The following is a 16782-nucleotide window of genomic DNA, read 5'->3' on the forward strand; positions in this document are numbered from 1 at the left end:
TTTCCTAAATTTTGCTTTGAGGGTTAGTTCTAGGAGTAAGTAGATGCTTCCCACAGCTGAAGTTTGTTCCTGCATTTGTTTTGAATATGTGTGTACACACGAACACACACCCCCAAAAGAAATTGCCATCAGTAAGCACAGGTGTCCTTCTGAATCTTTTTTGGACCCTTTCACATAAAATAGTTTTTGTTAAACTCTTGTTCCTTATTGTTTCTGCAGACTTGCTGAATTTCCTTCCTTCCCTCTTGTTGCCCTAAAAAGTTTTCTCTTCAGTTTTTATTAGTGTTGGCAACAGAGAGCCCGGTTCTGTGACTTAACTTGTGGCAAACCTCATAGGTTTAATACCCTAATGTGTTCTGTTTCCCAAACTTCAGGCCATGCAGGATTTTGGAAAGTTGGTAGTTTGTGTTATGTAGCTGAAGACATGAATTGGAAGATTTTTTTTCCCTAATGCTTACAAAAATGATAGATGTTTTATTACAAACAGATTGCAAAGTGTCCATAAGATTTTGGAGGAGAGGGTGTCTTCAACTAGTGTGAATTAGCATTTATAACTTTTTATAAATAGAATTCTAACATTGGTTTGAGTTTTGCATAAATGTAATTTTAAATGAACAGATATTTGGAGCTAAGAGTTCTCCTCTTGACTAAATAACTTTCCCTAGGGAAAAATGCAATCAAAGAGAATTAATATTCAGGCATTGAGTCACAAGATATTTAAATGACTAATTACTGTTTTGATGCACAAAAAGGAATCTTATTTTGCTTCCCTTTCATCTTATCTTTCTCGCATCATGTTCCTACAAAGAAGTTAATAGCAAAAATAGTGCATCTTCCTTAATACAACTGGAAACTTCAGAAGTGATATTCTCTAAGAGTCTTCTGAAAGAAAAACAACCTTGCCGAGTCTATGGGAGTTGTAAAATGCAGTTGATCTAAGGATATAGTAACCCTTTTAAAGGAAGTGACAGCTAAGGGCCTTAAGTGGTGTTAATTCTGTTACAAGTAGACTGCTTTGCTTGGCCATGGCTTCAGTCGGTAGTTTTGTTAGGAGGTAAAGGACTAGTAAAAAAACCTCTTTGACATGCAGATAGTGGTACTGGAGTTTACCAACTCATCCTGTCTTCTGGCAATTGGTTTAGCTGCCAGGTTTCTGAGGTGAACACATTGTGGCTGTTGCAAAGTTGGTTGCTGCATCTAAGAAACTAAAAAGTATCATATACATCTGAAAAAAAAACCCTTCAAAATGTAATGAATCTTCTTATGTAACACTAAACATCCCCTATATTATTTCAAAATGCTGGTTTTGAGAAAAAGAGATCCTCAGTGCTGTAATTTTGAGAACCAGACAACAGACCACATACATAATACAGTAAAGCAGATTTGGCTGTCAAGTCCCTTGATAACTGTGAATAAACAAGTAGGTGGAGTAGATTTGTTTGTAATTCAAAAAGGGCTTAAAAAGCTGTTGTTTTGTGTATCCTGTGGTTTACTGTTTTTGAGGAGGGTATTGCTTTTTTTTTTTAACTAGAAATTCAGATTCTAGACTGAAAGGAGACAGCTGGGAAAGCAGAGCAGAGGTAACTTTAGTTAAGCAAAATAAGTGAAAAATATGATAGACTGAAACTGTTTGAACATGGTCAGTGACATTTCAGAAAGAAAGCCTGCATAGCTCTACAGGCAACCTAGATTTGATGGCCTCCAACCAAACCAGGGGAAACTACACTTGTTTTCTTTGCTTTTTTTGAAAGGAAAGTAGAAAGAACACATTCTAAATCCCTAGCCTCTAGATTCTCTTAAAAAATATAAATTTGGGGGATGGGGTGTTGAGACTTTGTGGATAATTTAAAAAATATATCCTTCTGGAAAATGACTATGAGTATAGTTGGGTTTTTAGTTTTTTCAAGGAAGTTTTAAAAAGGAACAAGGCCATATGTTTGAAGGACACCATGTCAACATTATAAGGCATTTTAAAATGTTGGGAAGCTAAAATTTCTTAGTTGAAGCAGTGCCCTAGCAAAGATTAGCATAAGCAGAGATACTTTTAATTAAGTCCCTTAGATCTGAGAAATTAATTACCTAATAGAAAGATTTGTCTGTGTTGGTGACATTTCCAGAGTTAATAACAGCCCTAGGCTTGTGGGAATTGTCATGGGTTTATGGGGGAGGGGGGGTTGTTTCACTTTGTCTTTGAGTGAGTTTGTTATCCTCATGTAAAATCTGATAGTACTGTGGTCTGCTAAGGTTTTGGATATTAGTTTTGATTTTTGTCTTCTGTGTGTTCAAGTTTGTATAGGTTAAATACACTTTCTCCATCAGGTAAAGTTTTTTTAAATGCCAGTGTCTCTGGCATTTGGTGTTGAGGCAGGAGAGAGAGGAGAGTGCTGTTGCTTTATTGAATTATTCCTAACTCCCTCTTCTGACTGGGATCTTGGTCTCGTGATGAGTCCTTGTCCCCACCTTGTCTCTGAAGTAGCTGCTTGCTTGTCCTACTAGATTTCTGACAGTGATGCACTACGTGGAGTTGTTCTCTTGTGGATCACACTTTAAATTTAAAGCTTGATTTCTAATTTTAGTTAGTGTTGCTAGTTACAGATAGAAGAATTAAGCACCCAGGTCCAAAATTATAATCTGTACAGCTGTTCATTCAGTTCTTATTTTTTTCCTTTGTATATGTGTCATGGTGTAACTGACAGCGTGCACAGCGGGTAGAATTCAGTCTGTATATGTAATTATCATTTCTGGATACTGTCATACTCTGTTACCTGGTGTTTCAACAAACTGTTGAAATAGTTTAAACTGTGCTTTTGATCTCTTTAAATCCACAGTCATATTATCTTTCCTGCCTTGGTTTTGGGGATGTTTAAGAAAAGCTTATTTGTTAAAATTTCATTATTAGAATGATCTTCAGCATGACCTTTCAGTATTTGCTAAATGCTATAGATGACCCAGTGAAGATAAGCTAATGTTCATTCAAATGCTTCAGAACACTTCAAAGATACTCTTTAATAGGATGTGTCTTAATTTAACAAAGCACTACATGGTAAATTTTCATTTACCCAGTTTGGATGGGCTCAAGGATCACATCCTTTCCATGGAACTGCCTTGGGCACTGCTAGCACAGATCTCTGCCAAGCCATATCTGCACAGAAAAATGTCTTTCTCCTCCCAAATCCATACTGCAGGCATTGAGAGGCTACCATATCCAGGGTCTCTTGCTGCTGAACAGCTGGTTTTAGCTTATCAAGGGGAAAAGTTGGTAAAGAATGTACAAAAAGGCACCCATATGTTACCATCTAAGCCCTAATGAATTAAAAATATGTGAAGTAAGCATGTGGCTGAGGTGTAGTGAGTCAGTGTATGAACAGTGTTAACTTATATATGGAGATTTCACTAAAGGTTCTCCAGTCTTCTTTGTTTATTATGTTCTTGCCAGCTTAAGAAACTGCATTCTGTGAGTGCATCCATAGAAATGTGTATTTCTAATTGTGTGTGTGGTGCCTTAAGTGTTTTTAAAATAACCACATCCTTACTGACACAGGATTCATGGATATTGAGTATTTTAGAATAAAATAATTGTTGGGGTCGTCAGAATTAGGTGAATGTAAAATCATAGTGGGTAGTGTAAGTGAATAATTTGTTTCCAGTCTGGGCTTGTTTGGTTTTTTTTTTTTTTTTTTCCCCTTTGATGCATTGTTAGGAAACTCTATAGAGATTTTGCTTGCTAACAGAAGAGAATCTGTGCCTCCCTCTCCAACTGTAGAAGTCCTGAAATCTTGAACAGAACAACTGAACTCCTTTAGTGGCCTCTTTTTAGAAAAGGACATCTGAAACATTAAAGGATTTTGAAGTAAATGGGGAAAGTAGAGATGCCTCTTTTTGCATAGTCTTGGATTCATAAGTCCCATAAACTGGAAGAGTATTGGTTTATGTTTACATTGTGTTCCCCTTTGGGCATCTTTGCTGCTCACTCGTAGCAAAGGCATTAATTTTGTATGCCAGTCTAGCATTTTTTTAGTGCTTAATTTTAAATACACTGAACTTGTAGATTAGGTTTCCAAGAATCTGCATGTTTGATAGGAGGGGAACACAGAAACAAGGGCTATTTGCAGTTTTGTGTAAAGTAAGACACCTCAGTTTGTAGCTGGAAGAGATTTTTCTGTGAACGTATGTCACAACGTTAACTCTACCATTTAGTTTGGTACTGAGCTTTTACTTCAGGTATACCTGTGTGAAAAAGGTTTGAAATGCTTAGAGAATTTTGAGAGGAAAAAATGTGGCAGCTCATGAGAAGTGGGGCCAAATTTCAAGTGTAAGAGTAATAGTGATGATTTCCAGCATATTCATTCCATTTTCAGTTACACCAAAGTTTTCTGTTCTGTTTGATGTTATTTAAGTTATATTTATGTTATTCTGAGCATTCATGCAAGTTAGGAAATCTGGCAGATGATGAGGAGTAGTTTCAATACTGAGCAATTCATGCATTGCCTTCAGCTACCTGAAGAATGTTATTGATCCTGTGATGTGAAACCCACCTGTAGCAGCAGTGTTCCCTTTAAAGTCAGAGGGATGGTGGTGGCATAGACTTCTGTTGCAGGTTGGTGCAATTTATTTGAGTCTGGAATGAGATGGAGTAAATTTTGCTTCTGGTTTCTCACTGGCCTTCACCTATTATGAAGACATATAGATTATACCTTTGGGATTTGACACCTTCCTGGAAGCTGACAGTTCTATGTAAAAGTTGAGGAATCATGATACATGTCCTGTTGTTACACCATAGGGAAGTCAGGCACTAACTTGAAGTTGTGAGCAAGGGTCTGCCATGGAAGTGGTTTATAAGGCAGTGTTCTGTATATGCTGTCAGTTAAGCATGTGATAACAGTAAAGGTGTCTATGTTGTGCTCTGAAGTAATGTTGGAAATACTTAAACTCTCAGAAAATAGTAGGAGTTGGTTATGCATGTCCGAGACTTCTCCAGGAGGTCCAGATTCTCTTTTGAAATTAAGGAGGATATGAACTGGCAGACTTCAGTTTGATTATTGTCTATAATACTAATATTGAAAGAGATTTTTCCTTTTGGAAGCAGGATAATTAAGAAGTTTTCAATAATCTTAATGGCATGAAGCTGTGTCAAGTAATGTTTAGGGTGGGTGTTAGCAAATGCTGCTTCATTCAGAGCACAGGCACTGGAACAGGTTCTCCATGGAAGTGGTCACAGCACCAAACGTGACAGAGTTCAAGAAGCATCTGGATGGTGTTCTCAGGCACATGGTGTAACTCTTGGGATTGTTCTGGGCAGAGCCAGGAGTAGGACTTGATGATCCCTGTGGGTCTCTTCCAACTCTGGATATTCCGTGACTCTAACCTATGAGTTACGTATGAGTACAAAAGCAGTATGGTTCCTCTTAGGAAAGCTGTTGGTAGACTGCTCTTACAGAATTTGTTTGATGTGTGCATTCTCAGCTTATTTTTACCCTGTTGTGGACATCCCAATAATTGCACACAGAGAAGCCATATAGCAAGCAGTGGCTTTCTGCACAGCAGAGTTAACTACAGTGAGACCAATTGTCCATGTTCACACTTGAAGTTAAAAAGGTCAGGTGTACCTAGTACTCACTCACTTGCAATGAATGTGTTTAACAGTTGGAAGAGTTTAAAAATGTGTCTCAAATTGTTTACATTAAGCCAGGGAAAGGAGGATGCCCAGAAATATAACTTTGTTAGCAGCATTCATGAGAGCACAAGAAGTAATACAACTGGCAGGGATTTGGAGGAGAGGAGTTTGTCAGGGTCAGCTGTAAATCATTTTAAAGCCAGACTCGTTTGGAAAGGCTTTACCGTCTGAGAATTTTCACAGCTGGCCTTAAAGAGGAGCCCCAAAATGTTACCTTCCTGACTCTTTCTCAGCTTTGATCCATTATATAATGTATTTCAGCTAAGGATTGGGTATTAATTGTATGCAGAATATGAATAATGGTAGGGACGATAGTTCAGTAACCTTAATGTTTGAGAAGAATGGTGCTGTGTCCTTAGTTTTCATTTTAATAGCTAATATTTTGTATTTATTCTGATAAAGTTTTAGTTATTCATAGGAACCTGCCTAGTATTAATTTCCTTCAGGTAGGAAGATTATGCAATGTAGCAAGCCCTTAAATCTGCTATTCTTTTTAGTTAGTAGACCACTTTGCTTGTAGTCATCACAATAATTGTGCCCTGATTATATTCCTCAGAAATGTATATGCAATTATTTAGCATTTTTTTATGGGTACTTAGTCTGAGTTTTGAGTACCTCTAAGTCAATGCATTATTTTTTCAAGTTTTTGTTGTATAGGACCAAGTATGTGTTTGTGTGGGCATCTGCTCTGCTAGAACAGAATATTGTAATTGGCAGACCATAGGTGTATATAATAAGTTGCTTGTTCTTTTTCTACTACTTTCCCACATTGTTCTTGTAAGAGGAAACACTAGCTTTAGTATCAAGGAACACATCAAATGACTGATGTACCAGGCAGAAGATGCTGGCTACTGCTTTTGTGTCTGTATATGTGCTCTTTGTGTTCAGTGAGTATGCTCTGCTCTCCCATCCACTTGTGTGTGTGTATTTCTGTATATTCTGCTTTGTGTGCTTGCAAGGACTAACCCTGTTCTGAGTAAACAGATATGTGAAGGTGAATTGCATCAATTGAGGCTGGAATAAAAGTTTGGAAACTTTCTGCTCTGTCATTTTCTTCAAGCACAGATAGATAGTTTGAGTGAGAGAGGAAATGATCCTCTTATGGTTTAAGTACCATACTCAAAGATTGGTTTCCTTTATATTTAATCAGGAATTAAGAAATTAATGCTTTTTGAATTGGAAGCTTTCAAGAGGGTGTATTTGGAGAGGATTGCTTTCCAACATCCGTTTGAGTTTGTACTTTATATCAATTTCAAAACTTTAAGGTTCCTTCCAATTTGTAAACAGAAATCACAGATCTTGTAGCCTGCCTGGAAGGCTTATGAAGCTTACATTAGAGGGGAGGGATTGGTAATAAAGGCTGCCCTGTACACGCATCTAGTGCTACTCTTTGTTTTCTGTTATAATTTTAAGAGCTGTGGTCTTTTGTTGGTCTGATGTTCCATTCAGAACATGGCTACTAGGAAGGTGTTAGGTTGCAAAGATGAATTCTACACAGGCTTCTTTTTTCAGATTTTGCTTCTCAGAATGCAAGGATTTTGTCAGATGTGTTGTGAAACTGTAATGATTGTGAATTAAAGATGGTTAGGAAGAGGAAGAAAAGATACCTGTTGCTTTTCCAAACTATTGATCTGTAATTAGTCTCACTGAAAATGCCTTTCTTGGTGGAAGCACTTTACGTGACTTGATGTTTTTCTTTTTTCTTTTACTCTTTGTGCCATTATCATTCCCCATGTTACTCATTCTACATAGTGTGTAACATCTATTCTTCTAGGCATTTCCCAGGATTTAATTATTTGAAATGCCTCATTTTCTTGTATTTCTAAATTTTCTATAGTTTTCTTCTCCTTCTTAAGTTTCTTTAAACACTGATGGTAAAATTGGATTTCTGATTTCCCCTGTGCTCTCGTTTTTGCTTAAGAAATGAAGCTTTTCACTGTGAGGTGAGGCTAATCCCCCGAGCCCCAAACCTGTATTAGTATTTCAGCAGGACATGTCCTGTGTGCCTTTTTGGTACTTGATTTTTCTCAGTACTTAAATACAAGAAAGAATTCTGAAAAGAGTGGCAGAAAATAGGAACTGGCTTCAGAATAAGATTTTTGCAATATTGCAGTGTGACTTAGAATACTTATAATTCAGTAACCAAGATCTTGATATATCTTGTTAAAAAGCTGAATTCAAGACAACAGGGTGGTTATATTGGAAAGTTAATGAGTAAGGCTACAGGTAAGAGCCAATGAATCTGCATCCTACAGAATGTTCTGTATTATGTTCAGAATCCTTTAAGCAGGTTACTTATACAGAAGTGCTGGATCTTTCAGATACTTACAGATGAACTTAGGTACTCTTTTCTGGTTCTTAAGGTTGTTTTTTTTTTTTTTTTTTGCTTTCATGCCAAAGATGATGACCTTGCTTGCCCTTCTCTTGCTGTTTATCTTGTTCAGTTAGAAGGAAGTTATTAATAATACCAGTGTACTTGCTTTGTTTTCTGATGAAGATGCTGTGGTCTTGAAGTAGGCCAAGTACAAAATGAGACTGATCAAGTATTAGGATTAAAGGTAGTTTAATACGATCCCTCTTGGGGAACTGATGTTTTTCACAGTACTTCAAGTCAATAGGCAAGAATTTATGCTCTTGCTGAATGCATGAGGTGAAGGAACTTGAGCTACTAAAACTGAAGTAAAACAGCTTCCCTTTTCTTGTCAATAATGTAAGGTTTGTTCTGTGAGACGGAAGTGTGTGTGGGAAATCAGTGAAACATGCAGGTTTACAAAGCACCTCTGTCTAATCAATCTTTACCAGAGCTGTAGGATAAGATTGATTAACAGAAATTTCTGTTGCATGTTCATGCTCTCAGCCTTCCTCTGAAGAATTATTTCCTTTGAGGTGTCTTGTTTTGCAAAGAAGTTTAGAATATTGGAAAAAAATTGGCACATCTTGGACTAGAACAGAAAATACGATGTTTGTTGCAGTTAATGCTTAAACCCCTATATCTGGCCTGGTTTTGCACAGCATCATTGCAAAAGGACCTTGTGCCGGTAGTTGTGAAATGTTTTCTTTGAGGGCTTTAGCTGTTTTTAAGTGATGGGGATATGGGCTGCAGAATGTCCTAGAAATAAACACAAAACCTTGCTGGGGAAGCTGGTGAGGAAAGAGAAGCTCTGGAGTGGTCCTAATAAGTTTCTGTTACTGAGGAAAATAACAAACATCTACTAGCTTTAACTTTGAAGAATTGCTGTCATGGGTAGGTTGTGGAACAAGTCTCATCAGAAGGTAACAGTTTTGGTATTGTGTGGCAGGATAGTATGAAATTCTGAAGCCATCCTGAAGCAGTAAGAAAAATATTCATAGATAGTCTCATTGGTGGTAAATGAGAGCCTATCAAAAAACAAACTTGTGAAACCAAGTCATCAATCTGTTCATTATTCATTCATTTCATCAGGTAAAAAAGGTCCCTGTGTGTGATTTAGTAACCTGATTATTTTTAAATATTATATCCAGAAGTTGACTTAACTCAGTAATTTTAAAAATTAAAGTAGGGAGGTATCTGACATTTTATTTTGGCTTGTATTAAATTGTGATTTCACTGGTGTAATTTTCTGGAAAATAATAATTTGAATGTTTTCCAGTGTTGATTTTCTCAGGAAAATCATTGTCCTGTCTCTCAGCAAAATAAGTTTGCCTTCTTATTTGACCTGTGCTCAAGAGGAACACTATGACAAGCATTTGTTTTGGTTAGTAGAGGGAAGGGGAAGATTCAGCGTTAATTTTGCTGGAGAGAGTGTCTTAACCTCTATTTTTTGCATTGTGGTCAGGTGTGTATGTAGAGTTCACAACTGTGTTTACACTGGCTGGATGTTTGGTTTGTTTTTGTGGTTTATTCCCACCATTACCAAGGAGAGTGAGTGTGCACGATTTAGGCTGTAGTGTAATTTCCCTTCAGAAGTTCATAGGGTTAAATACTGGCTGATAAGTTAACTCTTAACATTTGTTAAATATGAAATACACATCCACATTACCTAAGGATGTTCGATGGGATTTATTGCTGAGAGTTTGAAGGAAGTAAGCACACCAGTTTAGCAGATGGCACTGTCTGCACAGGTGGAATTGGAACTTGAGGTCCTGACTCAGTTTTTGGCAAGAGTAGCATTTCCAGGGATTGAGAGAACCTCAGCTTACTTTGGCTTGCAGTGACTGTAATGTGGGAAGCAATATGAAGCTGAAGCTGCAGTTGATAATTCAAAAGCATAATGTTAGGCAGCTCTGAATTTTATTCTTTGGGAATGTATGCAGTGTCAAGTTGGTATTTTTCAAAACACAATGTGCTAATGTAGCTAAAATAGTCCTTGCACAGAAGGGATATAATGAATTAATGGCAAGTACAAATACCTCACAGCCTCTGGTAGTTTGCGTGGCACCACGTGGTGGGAGAAACAGGTAGCATGTCTGGCATAAGAATATTTTCTGGAGTCCTCTTAACTTTGTTTCTCTGCTGATACATGAGCTGTATTCTGAGACTCAGTGTTTGAGAAGGGCACAAAGCAGTCTCTAAAGCGTTTGTTGTGCTTAATATGTTTATATATTTTGTAGATACATTTGCTTATCTTGTGTAGACACATCACATCATGGATATTCATACTGCTGTAACTTGATTCCCCTGCAGCTGGGACTGGCCCATTGAGCAGCTGCACATGTAGTGGTCAAGCAGGCAGTTCTGTTGGGACTGGAACAATGGGATTTGGCTGACTCTCCTTGTATATGACATTGGACAGAGACACTTAACTCTCACTGGGTGCACGGAGGGAATAACAATGTCACTTGAAATACACTGAGCTTATACAAGTATTAAGGAAATCCTTTCCTCCTCTCCAGTGTATGACTTTGCTTTGTTGCTGAGTGTTTATACCTTGAAAACAAGCGTGATCATAATTGCAGGTAGAAGGTCATGAATATGAAATGCTAGTCTGTCCTGCATTTTTAAAGGCAGTCTAAATGAACTTGGGGATTACAAAGCACAATGAATAACTGGTGTCTGACTCATAGGAGTTTATAATTCAAAATGTACATTACTGATCAGGAAACCTTTAAGCTGGTATTTTGTCTAAGCTTTTCAGCCTCATACAGGCCTCTGCTCTAGGTAGCATCTTTGCATTGATATGTAGCAAAGTGTCTAAACATGCAGATTTACAAACTGAAGACTGGCATCTATAGCAGGAAATACATAGATTTAGTGGAAAATCTGTTTTAAGTCACTCAGTATTGCACCTGTCACTGTTGGAGAAGCACTTTGCCACCTTTGTGGCGTCAGACCTGAAACGCTGATCTGTTGGTGTTGCAAATACGGAAGCTCAGTGTGTTTAGTTGAAAAGTATGGGTAGCCTTTACTTGCATTTTCATGAATGTACTTTGACAAAATGCAATTGGCTAGAGCAATTCTAAGTAATTGCTAAGCAAATTTCTTTTTTACTAGATGCCTTATGTAGTAAAGCTTAATTATGTCTCTACTGGTGTTTGTACTTGTTGGGGTCTTACTTCAATTTTCTCAAATGTCTTTATCAGCTTTCTTGATATCTTGCTGTCTTGGTACATTAAAAAGCTGCTTTTACTAAGTTACAATCTGCAATGCTTTTTTTTTTTTTCTTATAACAAGAATTGTAATTTGGAGAAGTATGAGGTAGGAACTTTGATATCATTGGCACTGACAGTTATTCAAAGACAAGGTTAGGTGTACTCTGCCATCCTGTGTGTCCTGATGCAGCTCACATTTCTCCTCAGCACTATATAGCAATTTATTTCCATTTTGTGATATACAGAGGAGTAAAGTACTTAAACAAAGATATGGTGAAGTCTGCAAAAGGTCTTGTTTAATAGATTAGCTTTTAGTCACGGCTGTGGTGCACTGTATGCTTTTTCTGCAGACTTTTTCTTCCCCATAGCACTGAAGTGGTTAATGTTAAAATGATTTGTTTGTTTATTTTTGAAATCATAAATAAGCTTGATAGTTTAAGGCAGTACTCTGGAAGCTTCTTTACTTTGAATTTTTTAAATGAAACTGTTATATATGAGCTTTTTTATGTAGAATGCACATGTGACTTCTTAAAAGGTGCTTAGATTGTTTAGGTTTTAAGGCAAATTTCTTTTTTCTTATCTGACATGAGGTGCTGAGCCTCAACTCATAAATGAATGAACTTAGAAAATGTTGATACTTGGTTTTCTTATTAATGGTTTTAATGTTTTTCTGTCCCCATATTATTGTATAATGTTCACTAGAAACACCAATTAAATTGTATTACTTTTTAATGTGAATGACTGCTTGAGGTAATGAAACTCTACAGAAGAGGTAGTTAAACCTGACAGGGGTGCTGTAAATGAAGCAGTCTTAGGGGGAGGTACAGGTGGTTTCGTTTTGTGTCCTAGAGATCCTGTGTAAACCCTATTCACTCACTGTTTTTTTGGTTTTTTTTTAATTGCCATTTTTCGTTGAAGGGGAAGGTAAAAGAATAAAAAATAAAGATGCAAATGTATTGAGTTTATTTCAAGCCTCTTTAACATTAAAGTTGAATAGAGCATACTGGCCTAAAGAGTTCATAGAGGAAAAAAACTATTGGACTGCTAAACACAAAGACTAAAATGAGACTCCCAAGTTCTGATACTTGTGGCTCAGAGAGAACAGCTGTGGAAGTATGGCTGTGGGTTTTGTGCTTTTTTACTCTCCTTGGTAATGATGCTCATGGGCTCCTTTTTGAGATGGTGCTAGGCAAAGTAGTACTAGTACTCTGATAAAATGCACACTTGTCTTGCAAGTGTCCAAAAATGTTTCTGCATTCTGTGAAGAGTTTCCTTACTAATGATACCTGGCATTTAGGCTGCCCCAGTCAACCAGATTGAACATTTGTTTATGTGAAGTCCTTGGATAGTTGTGCAAGTTGCTGTTCAGAGATATGACAGTCAAGCTGTAGGTAACATTGAGTTTTAAAATCTTACTGCAAATTCTGAGGGGAAAAATAGTAGTTGTAGGTAGGTAAAATTTTCAAGATCTATTTTTAACACTTCTAAGAAAAACCCCAAATCAACTAGATCCTGTTTTTAGACTTTTCTCTTCAAACTCTTTGTTCATATGTAAATCTGGGAAACTGTTGATTTTTGCAGTTTGATGTGTGGCCTGTGAAAGGGAATGTTTCTGAGCCCTTGGTAAACTTAATGCTGGCAGGATAGGGGTGGTAGTCAGACTCTTTACGGCTTTATTCATTTGTCTTACCTGTCTTGATTGCACTGTGCACTGCTGCCAGGTTGATTGGTGGATCCAGATTGAGAGGTGTCTGAACTGCAAAGGGAGAACAGGGTTGGTTTAATGAGGGTCATTTGAAAACCTGATCTGTAGAACAAAGCCTGTGGAAGCAGTGATAGGCATATAATTTTTCATAGTTTATGAAAAAAACTGAGATAAATGTAAAAAAATTCACTTGGCTGAGTTGACTTCTTTCTAATTCTGCTGGCTATTGAAATGTAGATTTTTAGCTTAGCCTTTAATTTCACCCAGTACTATGTATAGTATTCAGTGACGATTTAAAACTGGAACAGTTGAGGCTCGTGTCTCTGTTGGAACACACAACCCTGCGCGTATCTTCTGCACCTGGAAGAATAGTGAAACAGAAGAGAAACTTGTTTGTGGCAGACTTGGGTTACCATGTTGCTTGTTGTTCAGATAACACTTAACATTAGTATCAAGTCTCTGTAACTAATAAAAATGGTGGAATCCAGGTGTTAGCTTTTGCCAATCAAAATTATCTGAGTTACAAAGTATTGCTAATGCACAGAAATGTTTTCAGCAAGTAGCAAGGTAGATGCAGTGGTATCCTTTAACTTGGGAACTTGATACAATTATTAGTCAACTGATTAAATGATCTTGAAGTTCCACTTCAATAGTCCATATGAGGGGGGAATAATTTTGCTATAAAACTTTATTCAGGCTGTTCTAAATGGCATTATAGCTGAAAACTCTGAAAAGGAAAGGTTAAATTACAAGAGCTGTTCTCATCCAGTTGTAGACTGTATCCTGAAAGCTATATTCTTGTGTACTCTATAAAATCTCAGTTCACTTTGTGTTGCAATCTGATTTCAGTGTGGAGGTCATGCCCTGGACATGTATTTACATAATCCATTAAAAGCATCTTCACGTGTTCTTTAGAATCCTTACTTAAGGGAAAATTACTTTGTTTACTATAGATGACTGAAATAGTTTTCATTCATTGCAGTCTCAAATGAGCATACAGCTGGAACAGCAGGCTAAGGTAAGGAAGGGGCTCTTGGACAAGTTTGCAGTTAAGTCTGGTGTGGCAAAGTTGTGTGAGACAAGCTGAGCTGGTTTAAATGTTTGTAGTGAGAAGAGGTAGTTCCAGTGTTTTCCTAGAGTTTGTCCTGGTCTTTGCATTACCTGTGGACTGATTAAGCTCACCAGGAGAAGACTCACCTAAGAGTAAGTTCCTTTCTCTCTGTGGTCTGTGGGTTACAAGGCTGCCAAGGCTGAGGAGTTCATGAAAGCCAAAGTGATTACAGAAGAATGGATGGGCATGGCCATTATCGACACTGAGGAGATGGTTTAGTGCCTTCTGCCAGTTTTGATCTTTTGCAATTCCTAAGTGAAATACTTCAAATTGAAACCAAGACTTGTGCTTCTGAATGTATGTTGTGCAGTGGCAATTTGGCAGGCAGACAAGTCTTTTAAGGTGGTCTGAATGGGACCTGTGTCTGGAAAGATAGAGGTGCATTATGTATATGACCTATACTGCCTAATTAATGTATGTGTCAAATACTTGAATTTTCCTGATTCCTAGGGTTCCTAGGTTGTGTATCTTATCCTCTCTGGCATGTTTTGAGCCAGTCTCATTCATTTCTTCCATTTCTGCCTGTTTTGCACAGTAATTTAAAATGTAAAACTGACTTCAGTCTTCTGGTAACAGGATAACAAATCACTCTCCGTTTCTTCTAGTGTTGTCATGAGCTCTAGTACTAATGTTAGATTTCTGGGTCAAATGTCCTATGTGCCCTCCTACCTGTCTACCACCATTCACTGAACAAGAATAGCAGGTGAAAATTTCCTCTAAGTTGTAAGTAATTTGCTGCTGAGAGTCCACAAATACAGATGCAAGATTTCTTCCAATGGAAGGACAGACTCCATCAATGCTCTTAGAAATGTCTGACTTGAACACGGGCAAAGTGGTCTACAATGCTCAGAGTGGTATGGCTGATCTCATTTCTGACCTATGTTCTAGAGAAAAGTCTAATAATTATTACCAAGGGTTTTTTCATACTTTGTTAATTACAAACCCATGAATTTTTAGAAGTAAATTAGATCCCACTTTCATTGAGTAATTGCTATTTAAACCTAGGCAACTCTTCTAAGTTGGCATTTTTAGCAGAGATATAATTATTATAGCGATTACAGTAGAATCCTTCTTAACTGACTACTCAAGAGACTGACATCAGTTGATAAACAGAAGTGACCCCCATAGTTTTCCTCCATGAAGGGACAATTCTAGGCTGTGCTATAACAATAAGAAAACATTTTCTCTACTGTGTAGAATGATTCAGGCCATTGACAGATCTTGACAGAAGAGTGTCAGAAGGGAAGATGTAAAGCTGTGTGGTCTGTGTGAATCTGCAGGCAGCTTCAGTTGATGTGAGAAGGTGTTCATTGTGTGTCCATATATACTGAGAGTCATAATAGAAGGAGAGCTACAATTGCTTGTGGGCCAGATGAGAGACTGAAGCGATCTACTGCTTTCATTAGAACCCATCATAGGCAGAGCAAGGAAGGCTGCTTTGCTGACCCACCATTTCTGTCCTGTTTTGATCACATGGGCTTCTTGTGACCAGATTTAAACTATTGCTAACTCTTACATGACATTCATGTACTTGTTCAAGAGGGTCAGAGCTGCAGTTACGCTTACCAACAAAATTATTGCCTTGCCATTCATTATCAAAGGCCAGATCTATCAGCTGTTACTCAGGAGCTGGATTCTGGGTCTCAGTCAAGGATCAGTGTGACTCAGAGACTGATCTTGTGCCAGAATACCTATTGAAGACTTCTGTGCATTGCAAAGCAGACTCAAATTGCCCACATCAGTACAATCTTAGTCAGGTTTGGAACTTTTCAGCAGCAGTTGTTTGGAAACAAGTGCTGTAATAAACTTGTCAGAATGTGTTTGTTGTTTTGCAAGCAGTTAGGTGTGACTGCATATGCGTGTGAGGAACTAAAAGCAGTGTGTGGTATGTGATAAGTGCTTCTGTAATAACCTGGGAGCTGCTGTTCAGGAACAACTAAGCATTTTTGCTTTCAGTCATACTAGAAGCCACTACAGCCACTTTCTGCCCTGAAGGTAAGAGTAATGCAAAGGAAGTATCTTTGAACAGTTTGCATTGCTCTAAGATGTCTTTTGTGTTCTGGCTGTGCATTCTGTACATTTCTCTTGCAGCACTGTTGGTGCTTGCTTGTCCCTTGGTGAGCTTTCTCTGTTAGGGTGGTGTTTAACTGCCCCTGAGTACCACAGAAAAGTACTTCCAGTCCAGTGCCTGAGCTGGTTCTAGGAAGTGAGAAGGAATTATGTGAGTACAGAATAAGGCATGACATTAAAAAAATACAGACCTCTTTGTTTTGCACATAATTTTCTGGTATTACTCTTCATGTTCTTCCTAATCTTGGCTATAAATTGTCTGATTAGTAAGTTACAGAACAGCTAAGATCTGATAACAGGATGAGAAGGTGAAGAGAATGAGCCAGTTCAGGTGTTTTATTCCTTTCTGTCTTCTCTGTGGACAGATTTATTGGATTGAATCTGTAGACAAATTTTCTCTAGCTTAACTTGACCATCACACTTCCAAGAAGCTGTCTTCTCTGATCCTGCCGGTTACTGAGATCCTTATGTGGATCCTGTAGGTGACTGAACAAGCAAAGGTGGAGGTTGGAGAGTGACTTGTGTGCAGTAGGTCACAGAAATGCTTCAGCAGTCCCTCCTCTGTTTTGGAGTAAGTTAGCCTGAAAGGTCTTGGTCTGCAGCAGGGTCTCTGAGCAATTGTGCTGTGTTTTCCTCCACTGCCCTTCTTTCAGT

The 16782-nt window shown here is 37.8% G+C and overlaps 1 protein-coding gene across 9 annotated transcripts in view; it reads left to right on the forward strand.

Moving 5' to 3' along the window:
- Window positions 1-16782, forward strand: part of EPC1 (enhancer of polycomb homolog 1) — a 65698-nt gene that overhangs the window by 16467 nt on the left and 32449 nt on the right. Inside the window, exon 1 of one of the 9 annotated variants that reach the window (XM_053966810.1) lies at window positions 1570-1580. The exons of the other annotated variants lie outside the window; for them this stretch is intronic. The gene's annotated coding sequence lies outside the window, so the exon portion shown is untranslated. Of the gene's footprint in view, window positions 1-1569; window positions 1581-16782 lie in introns of those variants that run through there. 9 annotated transcript variants of the gene reach the window in all.

This window comes from Vidua chalybeata, chromosome 1, assembly GCF_026979565.1.
Source record: "Vidua chalybeata isolate OUT-0048 chromosome 1, bVidCha1 merged haplotype, whole genome shotgun sequence".
In the NCBI taxonomy this organism is placed as follows: Eukaryota; Metazoa; Chordata; class Aves; order Passeriformes; family Viduidae; genus Vidua; species Vidua chalybeata.